We start from the raw sequence: 7,177 nt of genomic DNA, 5'->3' as shown, positions 1-7,177 counted from the left end.
TTCGAAATGTGGGAGGTTTTTCTGGGTCACCCTGTATATACATATATACACATTTATACACACACACACACACACACACACACATATATATATATATATATATATATATATATATATATATATATATATGTGTGTGTGTGTGTGTGTGTGTGTATATATATATATATATATATATATATATATATATATATATATATATATATATATATATATATATATATATATAATATCCCATCATTGTCCTAGTGCTAGGTCATTACAGTGTAAGGAAGTCGGGGTGAAGGGTGTGAATGTCTTCCAGTACATCAAGATGAAGTAGGTACAGTCATAAGAAAAACTATCGTTACCCTGCAGAGCTATGCTCTATGACACAACGACGAAGTGTTGTGGAATGACGGGACAGGAAAGTTTGTACCTCAAACCCGTCAATGTCGGTTATGTGAGACAGATATTAGAATTTGTGCTAGAGGGTTAAAAACTAATTAGATCGTTTGGCCTCTGTGCATAGAGACAATACGCTTTATTATCCGGCACCGAATTCATTAAATAGAAAAATAACCGAATGATATGAAGTCAGCAACACAAATGCAGACGGGCAATGAGTATGGGCACCTATGCAAGACGTATGATAGTCCTTCAGCCGATACAAGCCAAGTTAGTAAATTTCAGTGTAATAATGATATGTATTGCTTTCTACATATAATAAATGTTGAATAGAAGGAAAATAATAATACATGTTCAGTCTCATTACTTTAATATTTTGTATACCCACCCCCTGCGTCCAAAACAGCCTCTAGTGTCTGAAGCATCCATCTGAAGCATTTAACCACCCATCTAAAGCAAACAAATGAACTCGTGCACCTCTGCTAGACCATCATTAAAAAAAAAAAAAGACAGTGCCTATAGATTTAATACCCTCCAAAATAATTTATTTGTTGTATTCTATAGACATTAAGTGTTGAATAGTAGGAAAATAATAAACCTGCCGAGTTTCATTATTAATCCCCGGCGGGGCACTCAGGGTAACTCAAATACGTCCTATATATTTCCCTGCCATATGGCTCATTCTTGCTCATTATTCCAACTTTTGTAATGGGATTGTGATATGGCAACACTAGCTAGGGGAGGGGCGAACAGCAAGGATCCGCCCACATGGCCCAGCTAACGTTCGTTTAGCATCGAACATTCCTGGGGTAACGATACTTTTTCTTATGACTTTACACAAAGCAGAAAACAAGAGTCCAGAGGGTCTGAAGGGGACAATAACTGGACAATTTACGATGTGATGGGTTAATGTTTCATCCATGGCTCTGTGACAGAGTTTACATGGCCTGTTGGCGGCCAGTCGTCTAGTGATTTCCCCTGAGGAATAATAGCCCAGGTCAGTGTGGGCGACAGCCACATCACAGCGGTGGGTGAGGGTGGGGTGTGTCTCATGCCACGGTAGGTGTAATAGTGCTTGATGGCGACACTAGTGGAATGTTCAGCATTGGCACACAGGGCTAGGTACTCCCTGGACTCCCCGAGGAGGATTCTCCGGACAATTGTCATGGACACAGGGAGGCGGATGGCAGGTAGGGGGAGGTTACAGGCAGCTCAGGACAGGCGATCTGCCTGGTCGTGGCGGGTGTGACCAACATGGACTAGGAACCAAATAAAAGAAACTCTGAGACCAAGAGCATAGGCCTGATGGAGTCAGGAGTAGAGGGAGACGAAGAGAGGGGAGGGGCGTCGGGGGGGGGGGGTTGCGAAGTAAGGCTAGGGCAGCTTGGGAATCGTTGATGATGAGACCTGTTAGGTAATGAGAGAGAATAAAGTCAAGGGCAGAGCGTATAGCAGATAGTTCACACTGGTTACTGCTGGCCCAGTTGGGAAGGCGGTGGGAGGTGAAGATGGGGGAAGCAGAGTTAATAAGGGAAATGATACAGCTCCTACCCGGCTGTTACCGAGGACAGAACCGTTAATGCAGACGTGAATAGGATGGGAAAAGTAGGTGCGGGCTATGGAGTTAAGGGTTTCAGTGATGAAGAGCTGTGAGGCAATTGGTGAATGGTCAGAAGCAGTGGTAGAAGGTGTGCGGTGCACAGCAGGAGTTGCATGTGTCCAGGTAGGGGACAAGGATTCAGTAGGGATGGGAGTGACAAGATCAGCATGTGCTGGCAGGATCACAGTCAAAAAGCTGGAGAGAACAGTTGAGTGCTGAACGAATTCTTTTTGGCCAGGATGCCAGGCCTGGCATGTGAGTATGCCGGATCCAATCTAGGTGAGTGGAATCTGTGAGAATGTCAACCAGTCGGGAGGAAAAGGGTGAAGCTGGAGACGGAAATGTGGTCAGACACTGCGTGGCAAAGCAGGCTCCAAGCATATGAATGCGATTGGTGATGGGAGACAGACTGAGCTCATGGGGCATGTTAACTACTCTAGCAGACCTGGGGCAGCGAAGAATGAGGTGCATTGCTTGATTCTGTACCACATCAAGAGGTCAGAACTGTGCTGGGGGAACAAGGGAGAGAGGGATAGGATGATAATCAAGAAGAGAGCGAATATATAACTGGTAAAATGATCGAGCGATGGGAATGCTAACCCCATGTGAGTCACAAGCGAGTGTGCCAAGGAGTTTAAGTCTGTGGTGAAGGCGGGTGCAGATGATGGAGACATACTGGGAGGGGTTAAAGAGGGAAGAGAGAGGAATTCCGAGATAAATATAATCCTGTACTACCTCAAGATGAGAGCCCAGGAGGGTTATGGTTGTGTAAGCATGCCTATGAGTGAGGGATCTTGTAAATAGTTTGGTTTTGGCAGTGTTGATAATCAACTCACAAGCAGATGCAGCCTGGCCGAACTTAACTAGGAGACATTGAAGGGGGAGGGGAGAAGGGTAGTGGATGCAGATATCATCAACATAGGTTAGGATCAGAAAGAAATCAGGGATAGGACCTAAAAGACGGAGAAGTCTATTCATAAGAAGACTGAAGAGAAAGGGGCTAAGTACCCCACCCTGTGGTGTGCCAAGATTGAAGGGTTGGTGTTCACTAACCGACCCACAAAACAGAACGCGAGACTGACAATGAGGCAGGTAGCTTTCGAGCCAGCAGAATAGATGGCTAGAGACACCCAGGTGGGCAAGTTCATTAAGGATGATATCACGGTCTGTAATGTCGAACGCAGCTTTGAGGTCAATGAAGGCTGTACAGGAGGAAGATGTGAAGTGGGTAATTCTGCAAGGCAATGTTGTGTGCTCCAGCCTGGGAGGAAACCAAAAAGATGAGGAGAGAGTTGGTCCTGAAGAAGATCGTGGAGCCTTCCAAAAAGAATTCTCTCAAGGACTTTGCAGATTCAGGAAGTTAGGGAAATGGAACGGAAATCAGAGAAATTAGACTTAAGGATGGTGATGATGATGCTCCGGGTCCAGTCTGCAGGGAGACTGCCTTCAAAAAGACTCAGGTTGAACAGTGAGAGTAGAGGATTGCCAGGGACTTGAGTGATGAGTTTGAGTATGGTGTAGGTGATCCTGCCATCACCTGGGGCAGTTGCCGTGCCTTGCAATACTGCAAGGCGCAACTCATCACTGGTGATGGGGTGATCATCGAGGGAGAGGAAGTGGAGCGAGCCTCTGCAAAACGTGCTAGCCTATTTCCGCTATCAGCCAGGAGGCAAGCCTTGATGGTGGGAGGCAGTGATGTCAGCTGAGATTGGGTGAACCATTTGTCTACTAGGTTGTTGGCATATTCCACAGGATTGTGGTGGAGAGGAGGGGAGGGGGACTTGTGTGACCGAACAACTCTATTAACAAGCCACCAAGCCTGAGATTGGGAAGTGTGTCCTTTAATATGCTGGAGAAAGTCATGCCAATATTCCTGGTGAACACTGTGTTTGAAGTAACGGGAGAACCTGGCTGTAGTGAGATAGGAGTGGAGGTTGTCAGGAGTGCGGTCAGCGCGGTAAACATCCGCTGCTCACCGCACTTCATCCTTGCTGTCATGTAGACGGCGATCCCGCACCCACTACTGAGCCTGGCGAGCAGAGGTTTTCGTGTGGTTGACTTGCAGCACATAATGATCATAGAAGGTCTGTACTGTGGTAACTAGGGGAGTGTAAAGGTCACCTGATGTTGTGAATGAATGACTGGCAAACCAGGTGGTTAGCATGTCCTTGAAAGTGGGTTGCAGCAGAATGGGGATATTAATCTTTTTCCTGACATGGTGGTGCTGGGAGTGTAGTATGGGAATGGAATATGTGGCAACGATGGCATTGTGGTCAGAGATAAGAGTAGGGACAATGTCAACAGTGACAGCATATTGTATCACGTTGCTACCAAGGACGAGATCGAGATAGCCTCCCCCAACATAAGTGGGATGAGGAGTGGGGAATGGATGCAGATGATGGTTATTGGCAAAGTCATGGAGACAATGACCAGCAGGAGAAGCACAGGAATCACCAAAAGACGGATGTGAGGCATTAAAATTGCCCAGGTAAAAGATAGGTGAGGAGCAACAGGGAGGGAAAGAGGTGGTGTCACCCCCAGTTGGACTGAGATAGACATTACATATATACAAAGAGGCATCGTTGACAGTGAAGTGAAATAAGTGAAAGAGGGAGGAGTGAGAAGAGGCCAATGATTTGGTAATGAGGGTGTGAGGAATAGAGTGATGAATGGGTATGATAGCAGTAGTATCCCCAAAGCCTTTGGGGGGGGGGTCTGGGGGCAACGAGAGTGAGGAAAAGCCTCCCGAAGGCAGGTAACAGCTGGGCGATGAGATGAAGCATAATGAGAAAATCTGCCAGGTGGCGGTGGATGCTCCATATGTTCCAAGATATTATTTGATATTGTCTGGGTTTGGGAGCCATTCGGACAAGAGGAGAGATGGAGAATTGTCATGAGAGAGTTGGGGAACGGATGGCTGAGGAAGTGGGGGAGAAGAGGAGTGTGGGTGGGGAGGCAGGAGAGAGAGAGGTCTCATATGTGCGGTTGCTGGGAGAGAGGGAGGTAGGGGGAGGAAGGGGGAGGGGAGGGGGTGGCAGAGAGATGAGGATATATGGGGGGAAAGGATGGGTGAGGAAGTATAGACAGGAGGTGTGTGTGAGGGGGTGAGGCTGGGACACAGGTGGAGGAAACAGGCTGGATGGTGGTGAGATAGCAGGGAGGGAAGGAACAGCAATAACAGCAGCAGTGGTAGTTACATGGAAGCTGGTTTTTGGGAGCTGTGAAGTAAGCAGAGAAGGAATATAAAGGTGAGAGAGTACATACCAAAGGAGACTGCATAGTTCCTTGTACTGTTGTTGCAGAAGTTACAGTTGATGGTCTGATGGGTGGGGAAGGGGGTGATGGGGGGAGGGGTGAGCAGCTTCTTGCAGGGCACGGGGAGAGGCAGGGGCTGAGGGGCTTGATGTAGAACCAGTGGCAGGAGGGTGTATTGGCTGATGATCAAGAGGAGTGGCGGTGGGGGCAGGAGCAGGGGTAGGGCGGGCTGAGTGATGACTTGGGCAGTCCATCTGCCAGGCAATGACGCCCACGCCCACACCGGGGACACTGGAACTGCGGTGAATGTAGGAGACCAGGGTGAGCAGCCATGGGGTCAGTGGGGGCTGGTGGCGTGGATGGTAGGGGCAGTTCCGGGAATTCAGATGAGTGGGGGTGAATGGGGGCCACTGCACAGACCACAATGTTCTGCAGACTGGCAATAGCGTGAGATGGGGCCAGACCCATAACAGCAATAACACAAGGACTGTGATGGCGTGGCCCCAACGAAGGTACAGGGGGGAAGGAGTAGGTCATAGCGGTATTCGGGAGGGGAGGAGTCCTCTCCCTCCCATACAACAATGGCACAATTGATGGGTTCTCCCAAAGAGTTGCACAAGTGACGTGCCTGCTTGACACCAGGTCTGTTGTGTAGGACTGTAACACAACAGTCAGTTGCCAGGTGTTTGATTTAGTATCCTGGTAACTTTTTCTTTCTAATCAGGGCATCATGGAGTACAAATTTGACCCCCCCAAAGCACCTCAGTTGTTAGGATTTGGATGAGGTTGAGATAATGCCTGTCGACGTAGATGTTAGGAGGTGCAGGAGACATGAGGCGAACAGCTTCAGGTTGTTGAGTGATGAGGTGGTGGGTGGATGCAACCTGGTGCCAGACACAGCAGACAGCAGGTGTGCATGTAGAGGGGAATGCCAGGTGCACATATTGGTCTCATGGTAGGACAGGAGGGAGCCAGGGCCGGGGAGGGGAATATGGGGCCACAGGAGGGGTGCTGGTGGTGAGGGTAGAGGCAGGGTCATCAGGGCTGGAGGGATGTGAATTTATGGAGGGTCGTTCTGGGTGGTTGGCATTTGGCGCCAGGAATCGGGATGTTACGGTCGGTGACCGCCAGTACAGCACGCTCCCTTGCTGGGACGCGTGAGGCACTAGCATCATCATAATCACCACGAGCACTATCGTGTCTGATGCGTTTAATTGTTCCAGTAGCAGGTTCGTTGGATGCAGGAGGATCACCAACAGCCGGGGCTGAAGTGTGAGGGGCATCAGTGTCCGGCGGGGAGTGCGTGTGACGGTGTAAAACAGCTGGTGGGGGGGGGGCAGCACCGAGTGTAGTAGCAGTTTGTGTTGTGCTACTGGGAGGGCTGGCACCCCGCTTTGGGTTGGTTTTACGCTTCGCCTTACCCATAACCCTGACCTTGCCAGGTATTAATGTTATTAACACTGAACAATGAGTAAGAAGGATAACCCAGAATGCCATACTAATGCCCGGGGCAGGGGCCACACACGTCTGCGCGCCACCAAGGCAAGAAGAGGACTGAGTTGATGTAGTCACACACGAATAAACAAGTCTGTGGTAAGGTTCGAAGAAAATGGAAATGGCTCCGATAATCCATTACAGAAAACAAACCATTGAGAGGTAAATCTGTTAATTTCAAACATATCTATCTATCTATCTATCTATCTATTTATCTCTCTCTCTCTCTCTCTCTCTCTCTCTCTCTCTATATATATATATATATATATATATATATATATATATATATATATATATATATATATATATATATCTTTGAAACCACAAAACTTCATGAGAATTCTGGGACCCTAGGGAGTGTTCATACAGTTTCATCAAAATCGGTCCTTATTCTACTAGGTGTTGCTTGATAATCCCTTAAGCAAACGTAGGCCCACAATGCTC

This window comes from Coenobita brevimanus, chromosome 60 (assembly GCF_032717465.1).
Source record: "Coenobita brevimanus isolate Jiangsu-jjx chromosome 60, ASM3271746v2, whole genome shotgun sequence".
NCBI lineage: Eukaryota > Metazoa > Arthropoda > Malacostraca > Decapoda > Coenobitidae > Coenobita > Coenobita brevimanus.
Note: the sequence above shows the minus strand (reverse complement) of the source record.